The sequence below is a fragment of the Malaclemys terrapin genome, chromosome 1, assembly GCF_027887155.1.
Source record: "Malaclemys terrapin pileata isolate rMalTer1 chromosome 1, rMalTer1.hap1, whole genome shotgun sequence".
NCBI classification, from domain to species: Eukaryota; Metazoa; Chordata; order Testudines; family Emydidae; genus Malaclemys; species Malaclemys terrapin.
In genome coordinates, this window is record NC_071505.1 from 57583812 (window position 1) to 57608939 (window position 25128).

Sequence of the window (25128 nt, forward strand, 5' to 3'; positions counted from 1 at the left end):
TGAGTTGGCTTGTACAACTGGCACTGAAACCCATGTTGCCATGGCGTCACTGCTTTGGTACCCAAGCTAGATAATTAAGCTAGCTCTGGTATGTCTACTCAAGTTGCAGTTATACCCCATGCTTGCTGTATAGATATACTCACTGTAGAAACTTTGCTGTCATCCTTCCCATCCCTTACGTTACTCACAAGGTGCTTCTTCACTTTGATCTCGTTTCATGCATCCACCTTCTCTACTAGCATAGGTGAAGTGCAGTACTGCACATCATGCCTTGCAGTTTGGCAACAGTTATTATGATACTGAAAATTACTTCATAGCAGTGTGAATAGCAGTAGGATAAACCTTGGTTCCCCTTAGCCATGACCTGGTCTCTTAGCAGTGCTGGTTGCAAAACAGGAAAATGATTTCCTGAATATTTTCTACATTGTTTTCATTTTGCAGGCTTCCATTTTCAGAAATTCTTTCTGCAATGTTTTAGTGATTTTTTAAAAAAATCAAAATCATGATTTTGTATTGCTTCTTGAGAACTAAGGCTGGTCAGATTTTTTTTCCTTGCAGAAAATTTCAACAAAAATGAAGGGAAAAAATCATTTGTATCAAAAATGTCAATGGACAATGTTGTCTCTTTATTGAAAAAACAAAAGTGAGTCAGAAACTCTCCATGGAAATTGCCATTGCACCTAAAACCCAATTTTCTGTTAAAAAATTTTTTTTGACAGAAACTATACAACCAGCTTTACTGCAAACTATTCCCCCCCTCTTCCCAGCAAACAAACACTAGAGAGAACAACTTTGATTAAATAATGTTCTGGGAAATCTTTTTGGCTCAGTGTTTTGTTTGTAAAAGCCATTTTTAGATTAATATTTTTCATGTGAAAAATGATGCACAGTTCTGTCTCTGAGTGAATAACAAAATCATGTCCCGACTAGAGCAGAGCCAGCTGGTTCAGATAAAATAAGAACCAATCCAAATCTTCATCTCTCTCTAGTGTAATCAAACCTGAACTGCCCCAGGTATCCCTATTGTAGCAAGGGCTCCATAGAAAAAGTAATACAATTTCTTGCTGTATTACTTCCTTTTTCTGAGGAAATTGTCTCCTTTTCTTGCCCCAATCCCATTCTGCAAATTATCCCAGTCCATGTTTCCTGCTGCCATGAGGAATTTGGACCCATAGACTGTGCCCCTCAGCTTCCTGACAAGTTCAAGGAACAGAAACTTCTAATAGTTTTAGTCTAACAGTCTAATGGTCTATTTTTAGATCTTGTCTGTTGTCCTTTGAGTAAAGCAGAAGCTGGTGTCAGTATATAGCTGGTTTCTTGGGGCAAAGTTCAGGAGTTGTAAAAATCTACAAAAATACTGTACATTTTTGGGGAAAAAAACAAGTAAAACATCCTCCTAATTCTTCTACATAAGAACAAACCAAGGTCCCGATCTTGCAGCTAGTTGTGTGTGGGCAGAGCCATTGAAGACTGTAAGTGCAGAGCTCCACGGAATTCACTGGGGTTCACCAGGGCCCAGGGGTCCACCTGCAGGCATCGCATCTCAAAATTGGAGCTTAAGGCCCTGATCCCACAATCAGAACCATGTGGATGGACCCTTGTACCAGTATAGAGTTTCAGTGAATTCAATAATGAACCCTCAAAAGAGAGAGATTGAGAACATTTGGAAAACCATCACAGGTATTTGGGGGAGGTCAGTAATAAGTTGCCTCTAGAGATGTCTAACAGTTCACTTGAAGAAGTACTAGCAATCAATGAGAAATCTTTCCACTGACAGCAAAAGGTTTTTAACAAGGCTTTCAAAGCAATCTACCCCAACAATGCAGGTCAGCACAGGTGGATTTACTGTCTGAAGTTGATCCAGCTTGGCAAGGGTTAGTCCATTTTTTTAAAGAATAATTTTATTTTGTCTTCTGAAGTGTCATCTGATTGTGACTGGATTTTTAAGATTAACAAACCAGACAGCGATGCTGTAGTTTAATTAAGGGTATAAAGTTTTAGTGCTCTCTGATGTGACTCGAGCAAGTATAACCTATAGGAAAAAGTTCTGGATCTTTCAACCAGAAATAAAACATATCAATGGAGAATTTGGAGTTTTATATTCTTCTCACTATTGGATTAAGGGGAATAATTGAGGTTTATTTTGTGATCCCTATGAAGGTGCAGACTTTCTGAGGGAGAAACTGGCTAAACACTTTAGTTATTTTTCTGCGTTTAAAACAATATTAGGCAGGGCTGATGAGAAAAGATACTTAGGGACACTTCCTAAATCTAGATTAAATCTAGAATAAAATCACAATAAATTGGGACAAAGGGAAAGATGTCTGTGCGTAGTTCTATTCTATTTCACTTTATTGACACCCCTAAATCTGATTCAACTACTAAATTGTTACTACTTCTATAAATGATGGGGAGAGAAGTCAGAAGAGAGCTCCTCATATAAAGCTCGAATGTTATGAGCTGGCCCCATCTTACCTGAAATTGCCGAAGTCCATTCAAATCCAAGTTGTTTCTTGATTCCATTCTGGCTGCCCTCTTCTGACCCAGTGCATTATGTTATACCCTACAATCCATGCAGTGCAAGACTTGCATCATCCATGGAATAACTTCTGCCAAGATAAGGAGAGACAAGGTGGGTGAGGTAATATCTTTCACTGGTCCAGCTTCTCTTGGTGCGAGAGACAAGTTTTCGAGCTTACACAGAGCTCTAAAATCCTGGGATCAACACTGAATACAAAAATGAGAAAAGAAGAGAAATACAGGTTAACACCCTGGTGTCTGAAAATGGCTTACCAGCCTGTTAAAAGCACCCTCAGTGCCACAGACAGATGCCCTAAGTCAGTGGCTTTCAACCTGTGGTCTGCAAACTATGTCTAAGATTTCTAAAGGGATCTGCACCTCTATTCAAAATTTTGTAGGGGTCTGCAAATGAAAAAAGGTTGAAAACCACTGGCCTAAATCCTCTAGTACAGGCTGATGTGGCAATGTCTGTCTTAAAAGAGTGAGTACCCCAAAGCATTGTGTGTGGTAATGAGACGGGCATTGGAAGGTTGTCTAAGAAGTGGCTTTGGGTTACGATTGCCATGGAAAGAGAGAAACCGCTCTCCAAAGAGACCGTAGGAAAGGTAATACTCGATTGCAGCAGACAGACTCCATGTGGCACCTCAACAAATCCATGTGTGATCCTACCCATTTCTGATATGCCTTGTAAAGCTACAGATGCAACTCTGAGTGTTCTAGACCCAAATGCAAGTTTGTATGAGTAACTATTCCTGGGGGAATGTTTTGAAGTACAGTATTCATCCAGCTTGCCTGCAGTCCCTGGAGATGAACTGGCACAGATAAGTCATTCATTCCCTTACGGAGGGCTGGCTTTTGGCTACCTGCAGCTGGTCCAAGCCTCTGTCCAACCCAGGCATAACCCAGCTTGTCACCCTTTCGTTGGATGTGGCTGATTGGCCAGAGATTATTATGGTGGTGTTTTTTATTTCTATTACAATAGCACCTGAGATCCCAATGAAGGATCAGGAACTATTGTGTTTGGCACTGGTCAGATAAATAACAAGACAGTTCCTGCCCCAGAGAGCTTACAGTCTAGGTATCAGACAGGACACAACTAGTGGACAAAGCAGACAGAATCCAGGAAGGTGGGAAGATGAGATAACAAAGAGTGCCAGATTAAGGCATTGTAAAGTCCTCTATGGCCCTTCACCCAGGGCCCCACCATTGTACCCTAGGCCATTGCCCCTGCTTGGACTGGTGTTGGCAGAGGGCTTCCTCTTGTGCCCAAGAAGCAGGGGAAACAGTATGGGTTCCCCTTCTTCTCTGTACAGATACCACCAGCCGCACCCAATTTTTACTCCAGCAGCAGGAATGTATCTGAGTGAGAGGGCTGGGTCCACTGCATTTTCCTGATCTTTCTCCTGCCATTCAGAGTCCTCTGCAAGGGTGTGTTTGGCAGAGGCCCCCAGAAAGGTAGAGTTGGAATTGATATCCCATGAAGATGAGTGGGGTAGTTCATACCTCTTTGAGATTTCGGTTCAGGCTGTCTGCAGATTCAGGCATACTCTACAATATCGGTTATACTTGGTCTAAGCCTTTCTCTGCACCCATGAAAATTACTTTTTTTTTTAAGTGAAAAATCTTATCTCCTGATGTACTTGCTTGACTTAAGGGACTGAGGTCCCAGACATAGGATTTAATTTGGCCCCAGGGACAAAATGAACAGAATTTAGCAGAAAAAATTGAAGTCTTGGCTCAGAACTTGTCCAAGCAATGACATAGTTAATGACATAGGCTGGTATCAGGTTGCTTATTAGCGGGAAGTTATCAAGTTCACAGATTCCCGTGATGTGTCAATGAGGAGGAGTAATTCTTTCTGGAGGGGTTTTGGAGTGGTCTGTAAATCGGTCCACAATATTATTCTAGTACCTACCCAAACATTCCATTAGTGAACTATTATCTATTCTGTTTTCTAGAAAATGTTGGTGAGAATTCTGCTGGGATTGTAGATGCCTCCCATGATCATGTACATTGTATTTGTGGATGCCTCAACTAATACAAAGGTACCAGCTATTTATATACTGGAACAGGTTGCAGAGTGGTAGCCGTGTTAGTCTGTATCAGCAAAGGACTCCTCATTGTTTCTAATGATATGAACAGCCACAGCTCTGCTGTTTGTATGAAGGAAAGTTTGGGAAGCCCATTTAGCACATTCTTGGGAGAAAGGAAAGTTTCTGGGAATATAATAGTAAATAATTGGCTGTTCGTTTTTTTTTAAAACGATATTGAAGAACTTGGAATCTTTTTATTGGTCTGTTCAGGCTTCCTGCATTCCAGGAAGTAGTTGTGTTTGGACATTAAATGTTAGTGGTTTGTCTTTTGATCACATCAAACCCTACTACCTTAGGAAGTTGTATATAGATAGTCATTTCTCTCTCTTTCTGCCTCTATATGTATACTACTTTGAGATGCCAGGGATTTGATGGAGGAAAGTGGGTATAGTTTGCAATCCAGTCTGGTTCTGTGATGTTCTCTCATTTGAAGAGAAGGTAACAGCATGTATCATGTGAGGGAATGGGAGAATAAGGACGGTAACTCACCTTCAAGTTTCAGGAATTGAAAAGCAAATGTAGGAAGATGGCTCCAGAAAGAAGAGAAGAAAATAAAATAATTATTGTCTTACAGGAAAAAATGATGACATTAGGTCAAAGAGTGAAGCAGTTAAAAAACAATTGAGACATTACAATAAAAATACTGTTGGTATCGAAAACCCATTTTGTCAAAGACATGTATGTTCACAGCTAAAGGAACTTAATGCATTACAAAAATCCTTTCTCCTCCTTGAAGAATGAAGCAGCCTCACTCAGTGTTTTTCTGATTGGCAGAAGGCGTAGGGGAGTATATATTACCAGCGCTTGCTAGTGGCTGAAGGCAGAAGTTGCAGTTTGTGCAGAACTGAACTAATGTAAAATACAACTGTAACCATTCTTGCAATGGATAGCGTGAAAATCAGTAGGAGTTATAGTAGCAGTACAAGTCTTATCCTCGAATGAATGAATGAAAGAAAGAAAAAATAATAATTATAATAATATTTCAATTACCATAGCACCTTTGAACCCCAATCACTGACTAGGACCCCATTGTGTTAGGTGCCATAAACACGTAACGAACAACAGCCTCTGTCCCAAAGAGCTTACAGTCTAACTATGGATTAAACTCACCTTCTTTTACTGATCCAAGTGTTGCCATAGTCTCCTAATTTTTATAGCATTGTAACAGTCCCTTTGAGTTCAGTTGTTGCCTGTCCCTTTTAGAGGTTAATAATGTTTGTACTGATGGCCAGTTGACCTGACTGCCCCAGAATCCAGCTACACAGAACTAAAACTACAGAGCTCAATATCTTGTGGGGAGCCTTGGGGTGGATGGCAAGGACACTCACACTGAGGACAAAGTAAAGCCTTAGATATCTTTATTAGAACAATGGACAAAGACAGAAAAGCTCCAAGCCTCATCAAAAGATAAGAGGAATACAGTACTGAGGCTCTCTGGTTTCATTCTTTGCATAAGCTCTTAGATCTGCATACTCACACCCTTCCTTGAGGACCTGGAAAGAAGAGACAAAGGACCTGCCCTGTCTCTGGCATTCCAGTGATTCCAATGGCCCAAGTTCCTCATTGAGTTGAAGGGTCAGATGGTAGAAAGTGCACAGCAAAAGATGGAGAACTGCAAAAAAGCCTCCTCCTCATGGTAGGTGGTCCTATTATAATGCCTGAGCTACTGTCCAACCCACCATGTCCAAATCTAGCTTCCTCACTCACATAATGTTGAGATATACTTATTCTATAGGTTAACATATTGATATGTCTAAATACCATCTTAGTTCATTGTCATACCTGTCACTTCTTGCTTACACAGAATTGTGGCTATTACTTCCATGTTCCTTGCAGTAGCATTTACTGGTAAATTCTAGCTCCTACCGATTGAGCAAACTATCCTTAGTTCCTAAAATCTAAAGGTAGCCGTTAAACCATTTATCTATGCCAAAGGTTACAGACCCACTTAACCACACTTATGCAAACTATGCTAACTTCCTTAAGCTAAAAGTTTTACAGGCCTTCAGTTTCCTTGCATTACAGCTGAATATAATGAAGGCAGAATATAATAAAGGCAAGGCAGTAAATATAATAAAGGCAAGCTAGCCCTATAGGCTACACAGTTGATTTACAGACATGAGTAAGATTAGCCCACAATAGGAAGTAATTATAAAAGAAAGGGAAAACAATGACAAAGTGATATTTAACTAAAACATTATTTAGCAGAGTTTCTTCCCTCAAAGCCCCTTCCTCTTCCTTTGCCATCAGTCATAATAGTACGGTTGAGGTCCTGATCAAGATCAAGGCCCCATTGTGCTATGCCCTATTTAGAAAAAGAATAAGAGTGATTCCCTGCCCCAAAGGAGATTACAGTGTAAATAGAGGGGGGGGGGGAGACCAAGGTTGGGAGAAAGGAAATAATATCCCCATTTTACTGATGGGGGACTGAGGCACATAGAAAGCAAGATCCAGTGCCCTAATCACAAGACTATCCTTCCTGGGATTGCTTGCACAAGACGGTGTGATTAGGTCCACCGTTGTTCTTGTTAGGCAGACATTTGTTTCCCTTTACTCATCGTATCCACATTTAGAATTTTGAAAAAATAATACTAACTAATTAATGAGAATTAATAATAATTAATGTTAAATAAAATAATTAAAAAATGACCAAAAAATCCTCATTTTTGGAGCAATGACAGAGGGTAGCATTTTTTGAAAAGGTGGTGGGAAATTGTGAAAATGTCTCCCTCTTTCTTCCCAACCAGGTTTAATCTGCACATTTTGTTACCATGCTGTATCTTGCTCCTTCATCGTAGTGCTTTAGATGGTACCTGTTCATCCAAGTTTATTATGCTAAATTACAATGTACAGTATTACATGTTACATTTACCCACAATTAACTCAACCAGATTAGCATTATTTCAATGAGCAAATAAACTTGACAACCTTTCACAGATTTTTGTTTATTTGTCCAGCTAATCTCTTCACTGGATTTTCATTAATTTTCATATATTTATCTAACTAATCTCAGTTTAAATCTCTTATATTGTAGTTGTAGTACTGTGTTCTCTATAGGCTTCAATACCTATATAGAAGTCTCTTTCTTGAAAGATGTAAGGAAACTCACTGACAAAAACCAAACGACTTCCCTATAAAACATGTTACACTGTGCTCTGAACAATGGATCGCATCAGCACTTAAGCCATCACTGTCTCACAATATTGCTTTTGTGAATAGTTGTTACATGTGCATTCTTCATTCATTATACAAAGGAAGATTGACTAAAAAGCTGGCTAAATGGTTTGGAATTATTCCACTCTGTGAGGGCATTGTTTGCAAATTTCTAACTAGCATAGTACGGAGTAGTACTGAACCAAAGGAAAGCAGAACTAGAGTTTATGCAAGGACATAGAATTTTCCACTGGTCAAGAAGAGTTCAAAATCCTGCAGGGACATACTGTGGTAGGAGACCATACAAATAACTCCCTGGTGCGCTGAGTAACATTCAAGTAGAGGTTAATGAGAATTGCAATTACCAGAAAAATTCAGGCTGTCCTAGCTTTTGAAGCTATTACAATCTCATTGTTTTAATCCAGCTTCAGCTCACTTAATGCCCTATGACTTTTTTAGTGGTAGCACTCATAATATGTAATGTACTTTCCAAACGTACAAGAAGCCACAGCCCCTGTATGCTGCATCAATGACCTAACATTTTGTTAAAAATCCTAACTAAAAAAACCCTGATCCATAATTTTAGTCATTTGTTTGTGAGTATTTTTGTTGCAGTCCACAACTGTAAAGTAGGTATTGTGTTTTTTAAAAGCCTTGAAACCCTATCCTATTATAAAGGAAGCCCAAGAAGAATGTTGTTATGCTAGAAGGCGGGTGTCTTTGATCTGGAGCAGGGGTTCTCAAACTTCATTGCACCGTGATCCCCTTCTGACAACAAAGATTACTATATGATTCCAGGAGGGGGACCAAAGCCTGAGTCCATCCAAGCCCCGCCACTCTGGGGGGGAGGGGGAAGAGGGGGAGAGGAGGCAAAGCCAAAGGCAGAGTCCTGCTGTGTTCAGGAGAACAGGACTTTGCACACATTCTTTGTGACTAAGTAGGATTGCGCTCATGAAATATTTGACTCTATCATTAATTTCTCCTCCTAACAGAAACAACTCAGAAGATCCCAAATATTGGCCAAACACTTGGGCCAAAAAGGGTAACAACATTTAACCTTTTGTGCTATTGTGAATCAAAATGTATGTTTTTAACCTTATAAGCTAGGCTATGAGAAGAGCAGGAGAATTACACTACATCCACTGAGGACAGAATGAAAATAGAAATACTATTCAAAGGGAATAACTTGAATAGAAGTCAGGGCCATCTGGTTGGGGGAAGAGGGCAGAAGTGAGGGCCCACTTGAGAGGGCTCCCAAGTCCCTGGAGCAATATGATTATTAGATTAAACATGTCTACTGTACACAACCCTAATATACATTTCATAGGTTGCAGAGTCACGGTGGGCCACAAGGTGGGCCAGAGTCACGGTGGGCCACAAAATGCTTTTTGGCCTGGTCAGGTTATAATGTGGCTTTGTGACTTAGCATGTGGAGTCCCAATGCCACTCAAGTGATGATCATGATGGCGGGGCTAAATTTGAGTGAGTGGCAGTGGGACCAACCACATCATGGTGTCATCACTAAAGTTACAGTGTTTGCAGCGTGCTATGTGCCAGACTCTCACCTGCCAGCTGCAAAAACCACAGAGGCTCCTGTCAGCACTGGGGACTGGCTGCGAAGCTGGTCAGACTTGTCACCCCTGGGTGAGGTTTGCCAGCAGGGGGGTATGGTAAGGTAAGGAGCAGGTTGGGAGAGGCAGCGGTTCTTAGGAGGGGACAGTAAGTGTGGGCGGGTCCCTCAAAGGCTGAGATTCCTTGGAGGCATGGGGCATAAAGGCTCATGGGTTGGGGGATTAGGCAACTGGTGGGATGAGGTGCAGCCAAGGGGGGAAGAGGAAGGACAGGTGGGAGATGGTGGTGATATGATTGGGGAGGGCACCATGCTCCACTCCACTTTATATGATGCTCTGCAGCCACTGCATATATATGAATTCGAAAGATAATAAAATGGGGAAAATGCTTATAATAGTCTGATGGACTCCATGTGGGATGGAGGGCCTTTCTGTGTAGCCTGTGTGTGAGACCATCACAGTTCTTGAATAGCATGAACCTTTATTTATTAATGAGCTCTGCAAGGTGCTCCAGCTTAAATAAACTCGTATTGAGTTGTAGTAAGAAGGTGGGCTACAGTCCTAAATATACATCATTCCTATGCAGGGAATAAGATTAAAGGTTGTTTGCATTTCAACAGAAATAAGCACAGGTATAAAATGATTTGTCTCCCTGACCAGTCCATCAGCGGACTGTTCAGTTCCAGTCATTGCATAATATCTCGCAGACTCAGTGGGGTGCAAGAACTGAAGCAGTGAAACCATTAGCAAAAAGAGTGAGGGAAATTCTACAAGCTTTTGGTGAAATTAAAGGAAGAACTTAACTTGTCTGTGGCTTTATGCAACAAAATGAACTGTTTGTCTGAATGGTTAAAATCATGGGTGGCAGGTATAATAAGCCAGGGGAGGCTCAGCCTCCCCTTTTACAGCTGCTGCTGCTGGACCCTGGTTGTGGGTTTGGCGGGGGACATTTTTGCTTTTTATTATGCCCCATGCAGGTTCCGGGGCAGTTGAGGAGATGGTATGGGCTACTCAGCTTCCTGGGTTCATTAGAATCTCCTTGGACTCCTGGCTGATAAAATCACTTCTAAATGAAACAAGAGTGTCTTTAAGAATCTTGGCCTTTGATTCTTCATGTGTCAAAACTTGTAGCAGCTGGCCTGGGCCTTGAACAAGATTTTAAGAAGAAAAGAATCAGAAAGAGTACAGCATTCCCTGATGAAGACAGGTCCACCATGTATGACCATGAAAACCAAGAAACCAAGTTCAGGGTTGATGTTTTTTATGTTGCTCTAAACACGCTTATATATGAAATGACAAGAAGAGTCAGGACACACACAACTGACTTCATCCACAAACTCCGCGACATTAACAACCTCCCTCAAAACGCCACCCTGGCCACCATGGATGTCATCTCCCTTTACAACAACATGCCACAAAATGATGGCATAGTGCCACCCTCAGTATTTACAAGATAATGGACAACCCTCAGATATCCACCCCAAACACATCACCAAACTCATCCATTTCATGCTCACCCATAACAATTTTACATTCAACAATCAACACTTTGTCCAAACCTTGGGAACAGGATTTTGTTGAAGAAACTTGCCTTTTAAACAAACTGAGCGACACGCTAATTGGAAAAGTGAAAAGTGACTTCAATTAAGTTGTTAGGCAAGACTTATGAAAAGAGACTACAGAATATTTTCCCACAGACCTGCATCACTCTAAGGATTTTCATTTTGAATACCTATTGCAGTTTCTGCAAGGGAGTGCTTCTTTAGCAAGTTAGCCCTGAAGAAAACCAAAAGGAAAAACCTGCCTCCAATCTGCCATGGCCCCAAAACATGTATAATCCTTATTGATGTTGTCAACAGGGCATGATCTTGCAAGGAACCTAAATTATGACAGTGTCATAAAAGTGTTTACTTAAAAAAAAAAGCAAGAAAGAAACATGATGTGATTTGTCTCTTGTGATAATAAATCCACTTTAAAGTTTTCAATAGTATTCTTAAACTCTTTTATCTCCATGGTAATTGTTTTGGAAAGGTGGGTGAGCTTCAGTTTCAGATTTTGCCCCGGGCCCCCAAAAACCTCTGTGTGCTCCTGATGGGAGTGGAAGATTCTTGGGGCTTTGCAGGATTTGCTCACCAGGAAAATAAGAGTTAAAACTCAGCTTAATTATTATCATTGTTCTGTTTTGTGTATGCATTACAGTAACACAGGATTATTCAGAGTACTTCAAAAACAGAAGAAGAAATGTTCCCTGCCCCATAAAACATACTTACACCCAATGGATTCTGGGTCAGACTGGCAGTTCCTTAAATGGAAATATCAGAGATCTTTTGCTTTCTTTCTCATGTATCTGACTCTTATTGTCCTTTGGTGTGATCTATTAAGGCATAATACTGTAATTGCATCAGATCTCAGAAGCTAAGTAGTACTGTGATGAGGGACTACCAAGGAATAACCCAGGGTTCTACAAGAAGCTTTATTAGTGATTCAGCAGGTGACTCTCTTCTCTGAGTCAATAAAGAAGAAATACCCCAACATGATACTGAGGTCAATATGCCATTGGATGAATATCAAGGTCCTGAGTACTTGGCATTAAAGGTGCCATGGTTTCTCAGTGATATTAAATTTTGACTTGTGTAACAACATTCTGCCTACCTAATTTGTCATGCATTTGAAATTGGGTATGAACAATTCTTCACTTTCTGTGATTAATCTGTTGTTTAGTGGTTTGGTGTGCTGCAAAACAGCTGCTGTTCCCCCTCAAACTAATAACAACACTAACTCTAGTTTTGGCTTAATTTCAGTGAAGAGTGAAATGATGTCTGTGCATATGTAAAGCCTGTAAAGCATTTAATCTTGCTTTAATAAACTGAGATACTAGTTAAAGATGATCTACCTGTAGTTGCAGTAAAAAAAACTATTGTCTGGCCATGCTGGAAGAAGGAGAGGAGACACTAGATCAGGGATCGGCAACCTTTGACACGTGGCCCACCAGGGTAAGCACCCTGGCGGGCTGGGCTGGTTTGTTTACCTGCCATGTCCGCAGGTTCGGCCGATCGCGGTTCCCACTGGCCGCAGGTTCACCACTCCAGGCCAATGGGGGCGGTGGGAAGTGGCGGCCAGCACATCCCTCTGCCCGCACCGCTTCCCGCAGCCCCCATTGGCCTGGAACAGTGAACTCCGGCCAGTGGGAGCTGCCATCGGCCGAACCTGCGGACGCGGCAGGTAAACAAACCGGCCCGCTAGGGTGCTTACCCTGGCTAGCTGCATGCCAAAGGTTGCCGATCCCTGCGCTAGATGTAATTTACTTAGGCTGCAACTTTATTCTTAAATGTCAGGGAGTAGTTGGCAGATAAGTGTATAGTGCAGGCAATTCCATAATTATTTCAATATATATTTGGGGGCTTCTGTCAGTCATCCCCCTTATCCATCTTGTTCCCCAGCCAACCCATTACTGGGACCTCACCCTCTTCCCCCCCGGGAGGGGGGGATATAAAGGAGGGAGGATTGTCACCCTGCTGTACCAGTCATAGGAGCCCCAAATCCCCTCCCCCCCACCGTTTCTGCTTCTTTAAAGAATACCTTTTAAATCCTTTACCATTCCATTTTATTTGATTACTGTGTCCCTTCCCTAGGGAGTACCTGCACTGGACAGCTGCCCCATCATAGCTTAACTCCCATTTTATGTTAGCCCCAACTAAGCCCCCTGAACTTGCTGTGGGGAAGGCAAACCCCGCCCACTTCTCCTCGGCTAATCTGGCAGTGAGGAAAAAATTCCTTCCCAACTCCCACCAGTCAGGAGCAACTAGCATAATGCCCACTGTGGATCCTGACAAAACCTGGTATTTCACACCACTGCCATGGCAGGGAGGGTGGGCGCTACTCCTCCTGGTCCAGGTAAAAGAGGACTTTGCCCCAGCATGGACCTATATTGTCCCTCATCTCTTCTGGTCAACTGGGGAGGGAGATGGGTCACATCCCCATGCTGATCTACTCTGCCACTGCAGCAGAAACTTACTCCCTGGCTTTCTAGCCCTTAAAGGGGCACACATCTTTTCCAACATGCTAGACAATAGACCCCACCACTTAATGTGCAGTGAGGTCATTATAACTGAAGGCTCAATTTAAATGACTAGCAAGCAATGTTTATTAAAAATGGTCATGGATGTGGAAACAACACTCCCATGCTGAGTGCAATCTTGAGCATCAAAGTTTATCCTGATTCACTAATACTACTCTGTTAGAACCCATGTTCTGCTATATGAATGTGTTGTAATAGACTCTGATTGTTAGCAATGTTGTCTTCACACTTTCCAACAAAATCTTTTATGACATGGGCTTAATTCAGTGGCCTTATAGTAATTTTTTTAAATTTACCCACTTATTCTCTATCAAGTACTCTATGAATCTCGCTGATATTTAGACTCAAAGACATGAAGGCTGTGTGGTGTGGTTTTATGATGGGATCAAAAACGAGAGGAAGGGAAATGGTGCCATGTCAGAGTCAGAGACATTTGTGATACTACCTCACAAGAGCTGTTTTTTATTTGTGATAGTAATATATTACAAATTAAGAAAATTAAACTACTATTCCTCAGTACTATTGGCCTGCACTATTTCAAATCTCTGTTAATATGTACATATACAAATAAGTCGTATTTCATATTATGCCTGATGAAAGATCTCACAATAACTGCATGATGTATATAACCACTATTAGTGCACCATCTAGTGGTATAGTAAATGCTCTGGTACAGTCTCATTATTACAGAAAGGCGTTTCACAAATGCATGGCACACAACTGTTAGTTAATTCTTATACTATTGATGCTAGCAATCTATTAACAAAAATACTCTTAAAATATTCCCAGTGATCATTCATTAATATAAATTCTTATGTTCTGATCCTGCAGTTGGTTTTCTGTCAGCAGATTCTGTGTCAGGGCTGACTTGGGAGCATCACTCAAACACAGGGATGCCTGTGTGGATCCAACTGTCTGCAGTCTTAAGTGTTATTTTGTACAGTATTACAATGTCATCTTGTGAGTGGAACAAGTGTGAGAACAGAACAAATCAATACTTCTATACTGGATAATGTATCTTGGCTGTTAGGTAACTTATAAATCATATATCATTTCAAAAGTGAGAGCACACCTAATTCACCTATTGAAATGGAACATTCCATCTTAGAAATAAAAACTACTGTAGCTTCTTCCTAGCTAATAAAGCAACGAACATGAACCGTGCTAAATTAAATTAGAATAACTTGCACCTTTTTCTGCCCTCCCTCCCGCCAAATGATGTGTATGTTAAACAATTTTGACTCCTAAACATTTATAGGTCACACACAATTACCAATATATAAGTTACCCACCACCTCTGAGTTTAGCTCAGTATGTGTTCGTAGGTCATTGGTGCACTCTTTATGTGTGGTCAAGCACAAGCCAAAGACAAACTGCTTCTTCAGTTCTAAGTTCACTAATAACCTATTAATACCTATGCTGAGGAGAAAGAACAGGAGTACTTGTGGCACCTTAGAGACTAACAAATTTATTAGAGCATAAGCTTTTGTGGACTACAGCCCACATCTTCGGATGCATATAGAGTGGAATAAATATTGAGGAGATAATTTGTTAGTCTCTAAGGTGCCACAAGTACTCCTGTTCTTTTTGCGGATACAGACTAACACGGCTGCTACTCTGAAACCTGTCATTATGCTGAGGAGGCGTATTGCTATTAGAGAATAGCTATTTAATTTTAAAAATCCTTTCTAAAACCAATATGTGAAGAGGGGTGGTTATGCAGAAGGATGTTTCCACTTTGAAAAATAGTTCATAATGAAACGCTAAGGGAAGATAGTAAGGGAAAGGTTATAAACATCTTTTTTTGTTATTTTGAATGTCTGTTTTTTTTAAACATTTTTCTTTTTCTGTAGTTTTTCTAGACTATTCATATCTCTGGCTTCTCCTATTTCTTATGAGCCCAGACTGTTGTAAGTCATAGTTTAATTAGAAGCATCCTGGCCATTTCTCAAGTACTGCAGAGCACCATGCCTAGGCTGTCAGGGGATGTGGTAATTGCTTTCTAAAACACTGACTGGAGACACACTACAGGCACTTTTCAGCTCAGCAGTTGTGCTCTGCACCTCCAAGGAAGCAGCTGGTCTCCTCGTAACTGACCTATTGCTAAAAGGTCTGAAACAGGAGCTGGCTGAAAGGTCCCAAATCAATTTTAATAGATTAAAAAGTCAGTGGCTCCAGCTTACATCTGCTAGTTTGGCTCTGGCACCTACAGAACACCATCCTCTAAGGGACAAGGATTGAAGTGGGGAAAAAATGTTCCTGCTTGGAGTACAGTTGCACCTAAAGCCTAAGATTTTTGTTCAGTTTACATTTGAAAATAAGAGAATAGTTAAAAACCATTTTGTCTTTTCCCCTTTAACTCCCATACCCTTCACTCCATGAAGCATAACAGGTGTATGGAATATTATTATTCTAGCAATTTTGGTCCCAGCTGTTTGTTGTTGGGAGTTGACACATACTGCTTTTACATCAACATCAAAGCCCAATCTAGCCAGATAATCACGACAGAAGCCATAAACAGCCAATCTGGACTCCCCACTGCTTTAAAACTTGCATCTTTGGTCCTCTTAGCAAAATAAGGGCTGAGGAACATTGGGGAATTCTGACTGGCTGATCATTAATTACTCTTAAAAGGAGGAACAGCATCTTTCACTTTCCCACTGAATAAAACCCATAACTGGGGTGTGTAAAATATGTGGGGCAAAGCTCCACATGCAAAGAAAAATTGGTGAATTGTCTTATCTGATTGCACAAAAAAGGTAAAACCTTTGCTTTTAGCTGATGCAATGTTGAATTTTCTCAACCCTAACAAAGAGGAGTTTGGAGCAATGTACCAGTTAACAAAAAGGAAGCAGTGGAAGGGAGGGGAAGCTGGACATTAAGGGATAAATTCTCTTCACTCTGACACTGTATTGCCAACTCTGGGGACTTTATCGCAAGTGATAGAATTTCAAAGGGTTTTGGAGCCCGTCTTGTGATGATGGCAGAAGCTCCAGCCTTCTTGCGAAGTTCAGCCCTGCTGGAAGCCGCACAGTCTCTCCCATGAGCAAAGAGTCTGGAACTCAGTGTGGCACCATTCCCTCCTCCCACTCTTCTGTGAGAAATACAGCCAGATTGGTACCTCTGCTCCTCCTGCCTCTAGCAGCCAGCTAGGAAGAGGTAGAGGGGAGTAAAGAGCCCTGAGCTGCCCCCCAAGGCCTATGAGGGGGGTATGAAGAACCCTAGGAGTAGCAGTTGTAGGCTGGGGGTGTTGAACTGAATGAGGCAGGTCTGATGGGAATGGGAGTTGGGGGCTGAACTGATGGCATGGGAGCCAAACTGAGGGAACTGGGGCTGTATTGATGGGGGACAGGATTTATTGCTGGTCGGGGGATGGGCAGATGTGGGGTGTGAAAACTCCCAGTAAATTTGGGAGAGTGGGCAACACTAATTGTCACACACACAAATGCGCAGAGGAAGTTCAAAAATAAAAAGACAGACCAAAACCACACAATATAGTCTTTTTTAAAATCTCCTGATTTGGGGGAGTGAGACTGATTTTTGATCTCTTGAGGAAGTCAGACACATGATCTTTGCTCTCTTGAGGTTGTCAGTACTGCTGACATGAAGCATCTTATCCACTTAACAATGATCACTCACCTTGGGGAGAGCTGTGAGAGGGAGAAGCTGAAATGGTGCCATTTGAGGGGAAAAGTAATTACAATAGGGTTAACTGGGTTAATCAGAGTATTATGGGACGGAGCCATACTCCACCCCATTACTTCCTATTTAGTCAGTGCCCTCTCCCCTATACCCAAGAAACATGTGAGTGGTTCTTAAAAAAAAAAAAAGTCCTGATAATTTATGGGGACAAATCTTCAGTGCAGTGGCAAATACAATCCTTATAAATGAGCTGTTCACATATTTTGCATGCTTGAAAAAAAATAGTTGACAGTCCCCTCCCCAAACTTACTGAGTTTGAAAGGGTGAATCAGACAGAGGGTGCGGAGAAGGGCTGTGACTGCAAATGATCATTGACAACTGCAGAACTGAGTTTGGAAGTGTAAGCAGAGTCTGAATGAGCTCTACCCTGATATCTAGTGGTGAGCTGTGGAAAAAGACTTCAGGAGCTGATCTTGTTTGCATGGACACACCCACACTACCTACGTGCTCAGCATGATGGGATTGCTTACCCAAACCATCACTTGTGGCTGGTGTTGGATCTCCAGTCTCCTTGTTATTGGGCAGGAGTAATAAAGGATTGTTATCCTTGTTGTGTGAACCGAGGGCAGCAGAACTGTAGCTGGCATACCCCGATGGAGGGACTCACCCTCATCTGAACGGCACTCGTTAGGCAGGGGACATGGGTTCCAAAGCTCAATGTATTGAGAAAGGGTGGGTACAGGTGTGTGTATCTTATGGCATGGGTGATGTTGTTAGTTCTAGATATGATTTGACCCTTCTCCTCTCTATGGTATAATAAAAGAGCTAATTTATATTCAATTGAGAGTCTTGTTACATGCTGCAGAGCTGAAATCACTGATACCCGGGTCTAAGTATTAGACTTGCTTTGGGACAGTGTTTCTATTGCAAGAGGCTGCCTAGTGTGCACCAGTAGTGATGCTCCCCTGCTAACAGCTGAAGTGAGGGCCCCAAAGACATCTTGGCAAGTGACCAGCAGGGAGGCTGGCAGACAGGTGTAGCAAGTGGCCACCTGGAAGGCTAGTGGAGAGGCGTAGCCAGCAGGGCACCTGGTGGAGCAGACCAGAGTAGAGCCCTGCAGAGGCGTGGCAATCGGCCATTGGGGTGATGAGTGAGTGCCTGAGCAGCGGAGTGTGTAAGGTGCCTCCTTACTCTCCCTTTCCACACAGGCTGGGAGGTGAACTCTGCAGATGAACCTCTGAACTCTGGGGCTGCACTGGCCAAGGACAGTGACTGTGAGTGGGGTGCAGCGAAGGGACGGGCGGGCATGTTAAAGGGACTTTTGGGTTGTGGGACTTAAGAACCCGAGGGGAAAAGGACATGGCCCACCTTATTTGGGGGGTGGGTCTTTTACTCATGGTTTATGTTTATGAACCCTAGCTGTGGTGTTTTCCCAAATTAATGCTGAGTTATTTCCCTCCTTTATTAAAAGTTTTTGCTACACTCTGTGCTTGTGAGAAGGGAAGTATTGACTCTTAGAGGCGCCCAGGGGGTGGTGTGTATTGTCCCAGGTCACTGGGTGGGGGCTTGAGCCGGTTTTGTGTTGTATTGTTGAAAAGGAACCCCTAGCTACTGAACCCGGCCCTTGTTGCTGTTGGCTCCACCTGGCAGAAGGGTTACATGAGGAATAGAGGGCTGAATTCATTCTCCTGTCTGATTCAGGACCAAAAAGGATGTGGCTTGTGCATCCCCGATTGTGGGCTTGTAGGGGACCAGTTACATTCTCAGAGCAGGATACTCCAGCCACAAGGACTATCCTAACCTGAGGCATGATTGCAATGGTTCCTGTAGGCCTTACTGTAGTTGAAGAGTAGCCAGGGCATAGGAATGCTCCACTATGGCCCTTCTTGTCCCTTGTGCACCCTAGAAGTTCCGGTACCAGTGCTCTCCCCCTTGTGTATGTTCCTTTGGCTCATAATGGCTGCAGCATAGGAGTGAATTCCTCCTAGGATAAGTGGGGGAAACAAGGCCTGGGGAAATGAGAATCTTTTCCTACAGCATTGACATGGAACCTACAAAAAATGTCCTAATTTAACAGAGTCAGCACCAAGTGACAGGACAAACAAATTATGCTAGAAGCGGTAGCAGATGCTGCAAGTAAACTTCTGGGAAAGAGAGCAATCAAAGAAGCAGGTGTAAAGGAGAAGTGGCTGCTCGTGCCATGTCGGACCTAGGCATATTGCTCTTTTCCAACAAACAAGATGCAGTAAATTCTTCTGTCTGTGGGCAAAAAGATTTTCACTTGGTAAAGCACGTGGCAATTTTGTATGCAACAATATTTAAGGAAGCACATAAACTGTTCATTAAAGTAAGATTTTATCAATAGCTGATTCCTCCCCCACCTCCTCCTTGGAGAGGTGTTGTCTTGTGATTTAAGCAATGGAGTGGGAATCAGGAAGTACCAGATTCCTCTTATGGCTCTAGGAAGGCAAATCTAGAAGGTCCCAATTCAGCAAAGTATTTAAGCACGTGCCTAACTTTAAGCATGTGAGTAGACTGCTGGTGCACTGATATCACAACTGATCATGTTGACTGATATTGTCTTGTTACTCTCTCATGGTCGGTATGTATCCATCTATTGTATACTATTTTATGCTTAGATTACAGAGTACAATATTTAGATTGGGGCAGGACCATCTTTTGGTTCTGGGTTTGTACAGTGCCTAGTACAATGGGGTCCTGATCCATGACTGAGGCATATGGCAATGCAAGTAATAACAACAGTTCCACTGATTCAGTGGGGCTGGTCACATGTTTAATTACTGTGCTGAACTGCATCAGAAAGGAGAATGGAATGTTACTTACCGATAACTGGAAGTTTCATAATATATTGTCCATACACTTACTCTACTCTGATTCCTTCAAATTTATTGAAGTTTCAAGCAACTGGAGAAAAAAATCTCCCCTGCCTTTTAGAAGTTCAATTTATCATGCTGGGGTCTATGCACTGAGTTGGTCATTCCTCCATGGTATACTGCTTTTAAAATGTTTCTGGGACTTGTGAAGCATAGCACATAACTCCTCCAGAGTGCAATGAAAAGGCAATGATTGAAATCCTGACCCTATTGACTTTACTGGGGTCAGTAGCTCACCTAGTATGTTGGGAGGAATGTGTCACTGCTAATTAATGTTGACTGAGTAATAATAATAAAAACAAACATAAATAAAAAAACAACCCGTGGAAATGTTAGCAAATTCAAAGTGTTTTCTTCTTCATTTTCTCCTTTTTTTCCCTAAACAAAAATGATTTTTTCAAAACGAGAAACTTTCAGAAATGAATGTTTTAATTTTTGAAAATGTTATCATCATGAGACTCAGCTGACCAGTCAAAGCTGGCGATACAGAAACCAAAACAAAGGAAAAACATTTGAAAAACAACTAGGGTGACTAGATGAGATGAAGAAAATATCGGGACACAGGGGAGGCGGGGGGAAGAGAGGGGGAAAGCCGAGTGCTGCTGGCCGGTTGAGGGGAAAAAAAAAAAAGCCAAGTGCTGCCGGCCAGCCGAGGAAAAAAAACAAAAACAAAAACAAAAAAGCCGAGTGATCCCAGCGGCGCAAAATATCGGGACAAAAATTGCGTCCCAACCAGAGATCGGTCGGGACGCAGGACAAACAGCTCAAAATCGGGTCTGGTCACTCCAAGAACAACCAACAGGCCATTTAAAAATAAATTCTGTCAAACTTCAAATAATGGAAAATTCCCCTAAAATTGAAATGCTTTTGTCACAAATTCTTTCTTTTTATTGTGTTAAAAAAGGTTGAATTTTCAGTGAAAACTTTCATTTGAAATTTCTGACAAGCTCTACTGGTATGTAAATTTCCTTTTCCTTGAATCTGCTATGCTATGTTGCTCTCTAGGGATCTGTGTATTCTCTTTACTTTTCTTTTTCTAGCGTTTTTTGTAGTTCCGGTTATGAATTATTTATTTTAAATCCAGGGTGCTGCATTGTCATTGCTGAATCACAAATATCCCATAGATCAGATTATTTATCCTTGGAAGGAATAAGGTATCTATCTATCTGGATGATGAGGTTTCTAGAAAAGCTGTTCATGCCACTTTCCTGACAAATACACAAACAAATGAGTCATCCAATCCATATTTCAGATGCAATTCATTAGTAGTTGTATTCATGCAATAAGTGTGTTTGTAAGCAAAATGCTCCCAGCAATTATCAGCACTGGAATGATAGCAATGGTTCAGTGAACAGAAAACAGTAAGACATGAGTAGCTATACCTATTAACAGCTATGTGTCCTGAGGGCAAAGAGGCATGTGACAACCTGAAGGATAGCACAAAATGGTCATATTTACTATATTAAATACTGGTTTGTTGATTTGGCAACTGAATGAATCTGAATGGGCTGGAATAGCTCACATCCTTCTACAGCTAGAGGCAAATCTTAAAAAAAAAAAAAATCTAATCACAAAGGATTTCTGTTTTAATTGAACAGCAGCTGGGGGTTACAGAATTAAGTTGAGAAAAAATCAACTAATTTTGTTTTCGTTCTTCTTTGGAGACTAGTAATGGATGAGATCACTTTGCAAGAGGTATATCTGCAGGTCAAATACCATAATGAAAGGTTGAATCTTACACATACTATAGCTACGGTGACTGGAACACCTTAAAATGGAAGAATTCTCTTTCTAATATAGTTTAATCAGTCACCAACTATTTGATCATAGTTGAAATGGTGGGAGATTTATCAAATTGGGCAGGTATTTCAGTTTGGCACTTCTGTGTTTAGACTCTTGCTTTGACTGTGCCACAGAATGATTCCTTTCTTGCCACCAATAATGGCAAACGGATGATATGCATCTGTTCTGCAGGATCTTTCTTAGCCGCTTGAACAAGCGGTAAATGGGTTGGCTAAATCAGACCCCAAAATTGAGATTTTGGTTGAGCAAATCACCTTTCACCAGCTCATGTTGCCCTATTGCCCAAATCTTGTTCACAGCTGTAGCTCCCTGATACAGCAGTCCTGGAAGCTGGCTGGAGCACGGTGCTAGGAACCCATGCAAGGGAGGTCTGTACTTTATATGGCTATAGCTATAGACCATATCCCTGGAGTGGTTCTCTGTTCAGTATCTCTTTGGGGGAGGGATGGAGAAGATGCCATTATGCAGCTTTTCTGTGTCACAAGGCTGAAGGGGGAGAGGATAACAGGGGGCAGAGACTACTTCAGTCCTTAGACCTGGGGAGGAGGACGTCACAGGCTGCTGTTCCTCCTCCCTCTTTCCCACTAATGCCCAGTTGCTGAGCTGCTCAGGCTGGCTGTAGGAGCAGGATTTGGAGCTCAGGGAGCTCATCCCAGGAGTGCAGGTAGGAAGAAAATTTGGTTTGTTTATCCATAATGCTGGTCCGGAAAAGACCTGACCTTTGTACCCCCATCCAGGGAACAGAGGGAGGACTCCAGGCTCCCCAGTGTTGCCCTTAGCTAGATTTGCCAGTCCTAGCTTTAAGGATTTTTCTCATAGCTTTAAGACAAAGGCATTCTGTTCATTTTGCTGTAGCTGGGTTTCTCATGATGCCTGTTACGATCCCTCTTGGGGAGTCACATACATATGTGTCACTAGGCTGTAACCAGATTTGGAATAGTAATCACTGCATCACAGACATTAGAGATGGGAAAAACCCATTACATTGTTTATTTCATAGCCCTGAATGTTCCCTACAATGTATGACCTATATCAGTGTTTTATTCGGCCTAGTGCTTTGTCCCAGGAGCTGGTGTTCCTATCATTTCCCATGAGAGACTGTTTTATGGTCAAAATGATTTCATTATCAGGAAGTTTTTCCAGATATTCTGCCAAACTAACATTTAGTTTTCCTTTCCTAATTTAATCATATTATCCTTCATGATCAAACCCTAAATCACCCTGCAAGGCTGAGAGGCAAGTTCTGAGTCAGGGAAAATTTAAAAAAAAAAAAGGAAAAATGGAATATATTTGTTAATGCTTGAAGGGAGCTAATGGGTAATTAAGGTCCTGGTCCTGCAAAGACTTAAGCACATGTGTAATTTTAGAGGGATTTTTGGGAGCCAACTACCACTTTAGGCCCAGAAGTTCAAAATTTTGCTCCGTTGCTACCTAACCCTATAAGCATATAAATTTCTGCTGGTGGGCATGCACAAAGCACCTCAGTTCTGACTCCCTGCACTTCACCCATGCCTAAGCCCCAGCAGGTTACTGAAACTAGGTCTTTCCAGCCTATCTTGCTTGCAAGCCCTAATCTGGTAGGTATTCTCAAAAAACAGCTACCAGACAGGACCCTGCACAAAACAACAGTAATGGGATGGCTTTTGTACCCTTCGTGAACCAGGAACTCTCCTAGGATGTTAGAAATCTATGTTCAAGTCCCCCCTTGGCCTAATTCTAAGCAGGGATTTGAACCCAGGTCCCCTTCCCTGCCCCCCCGGTGAGTTCCCTGACCTATGGCATTGTCTGTGGTGAATTGTTCTCATTTTCTCCTGTTGAAGTGGTTCCAATATGTATGAAATACTGAAATAGTCATGGGGCCAGTGAGAGAGTGAGAATGACTCTATAGCTCAGTAGTTAGTGCACCCACCTGGGAGACCCAGGATCCAGTCTCCCTGCTCCTGTGAATATTTAAGTAGTTGTACAAAGTTGATCAGCTTCAATAGGAGAGACTAGGAAACCTTCTTCTACCCTAAAATCCCTTATAGCCCAGTGGTTGGGGCACTCACGTGGGATGTAGGAGAGCTATTTTTTAAGTAAATGACCACTGGGTGATACTTTGAATGATAAAACCAAACTTTATTCAAAAGAATTAATTATTTGTTAAGCAAACAAGCATGCAGTTACCACTTACACAATACTACAATTATACTTAAACCTAGAAGCTAACGGTACCCCTTTGATATTAATTGGCGTTCTCTCTAATTTTAACAAAACTACTCTTTTTATAGTCAGTAGTAGAAGTTTTAATGTTAATTAATATACTAATTACCATATGCACATTTCCACCACCTCGTTGATGGTTCTTTATATTAACACATTATTTAAATTAACATCAGCACCCATGTCCTTCTAATACTATCCCTATAAATAGTATTTTAATAAAACATTCACAGTTCTTTAAAATGCTGTTTAAAAACCTTTCTAAAACCAGCTACAATCAAAATATAGCCACAGCATAACCTAGGGTCATGTCTTTGCTAAGTTCAATTTTCCCATCTTACTGTCTCCAGCTTATCTCTAACTTTTCTTACATTAGGAACCTCCATTTCCCATACACCTTTACACTTAGGCCAAAACCTAATTTCTGCTTAAAATAGGCTCCAATGTCTAAAGTTAGGCACTGCAACACTGAAAGTGCCCTTTGTGGATGTAGCCCGGACTACTCATGAGAGCAGATAAGCTCCTAAATAAACAGCTTCAAATGCTTTTCTATATTTGTCTATCAAAAAAAGTCTGATTACTGAAATAAACAAATATTGCATGTATTGTTGTGCCTAGTCTTTAATTTAGAGTTGCACAGCTTAGTATTTTCCCAAAAAATTAGTTGCAAACCGCGTATGCTCCATCTGTTTCAAAAGAAGCATAATGAATTATAATACCCTCCCATCTGTACTGATATTTTTAGCCACATATTCAGGCTTCTAATCTCTCAGCTTCAGTCTGTATTCCTGGCACAAGACATAGAACTTGTAGTATGTTATTTTAAAATGTACGTATTACAGACACCCATTTGAAATCCTTTTCTATAGCTTTCTTCCTATCTCTACAAACCCAGTTTACAGTTAGTGCAGTTTCAGCAAGCCATTTTTCGACTTCTCTTAAATAAAATCTTGCAAGGTTTTTGTTAGCCACCTGAGAGGCTTGTTCTTGGATCTCCTGAAGGAAATGACCAAGCTTACTCTGAGGAACACATTTGAAGAAAACATGGAAATTTGAGCTGAAAAGTCATTGAGAAGGTATGCTTGTAAGTGTAGGACAAAGAGTCAGCTCTTTCCCTTTTTTACCTCACAATGAATATGATTTGGTTATGAGGGTTGAGTGACAAGCCTCAG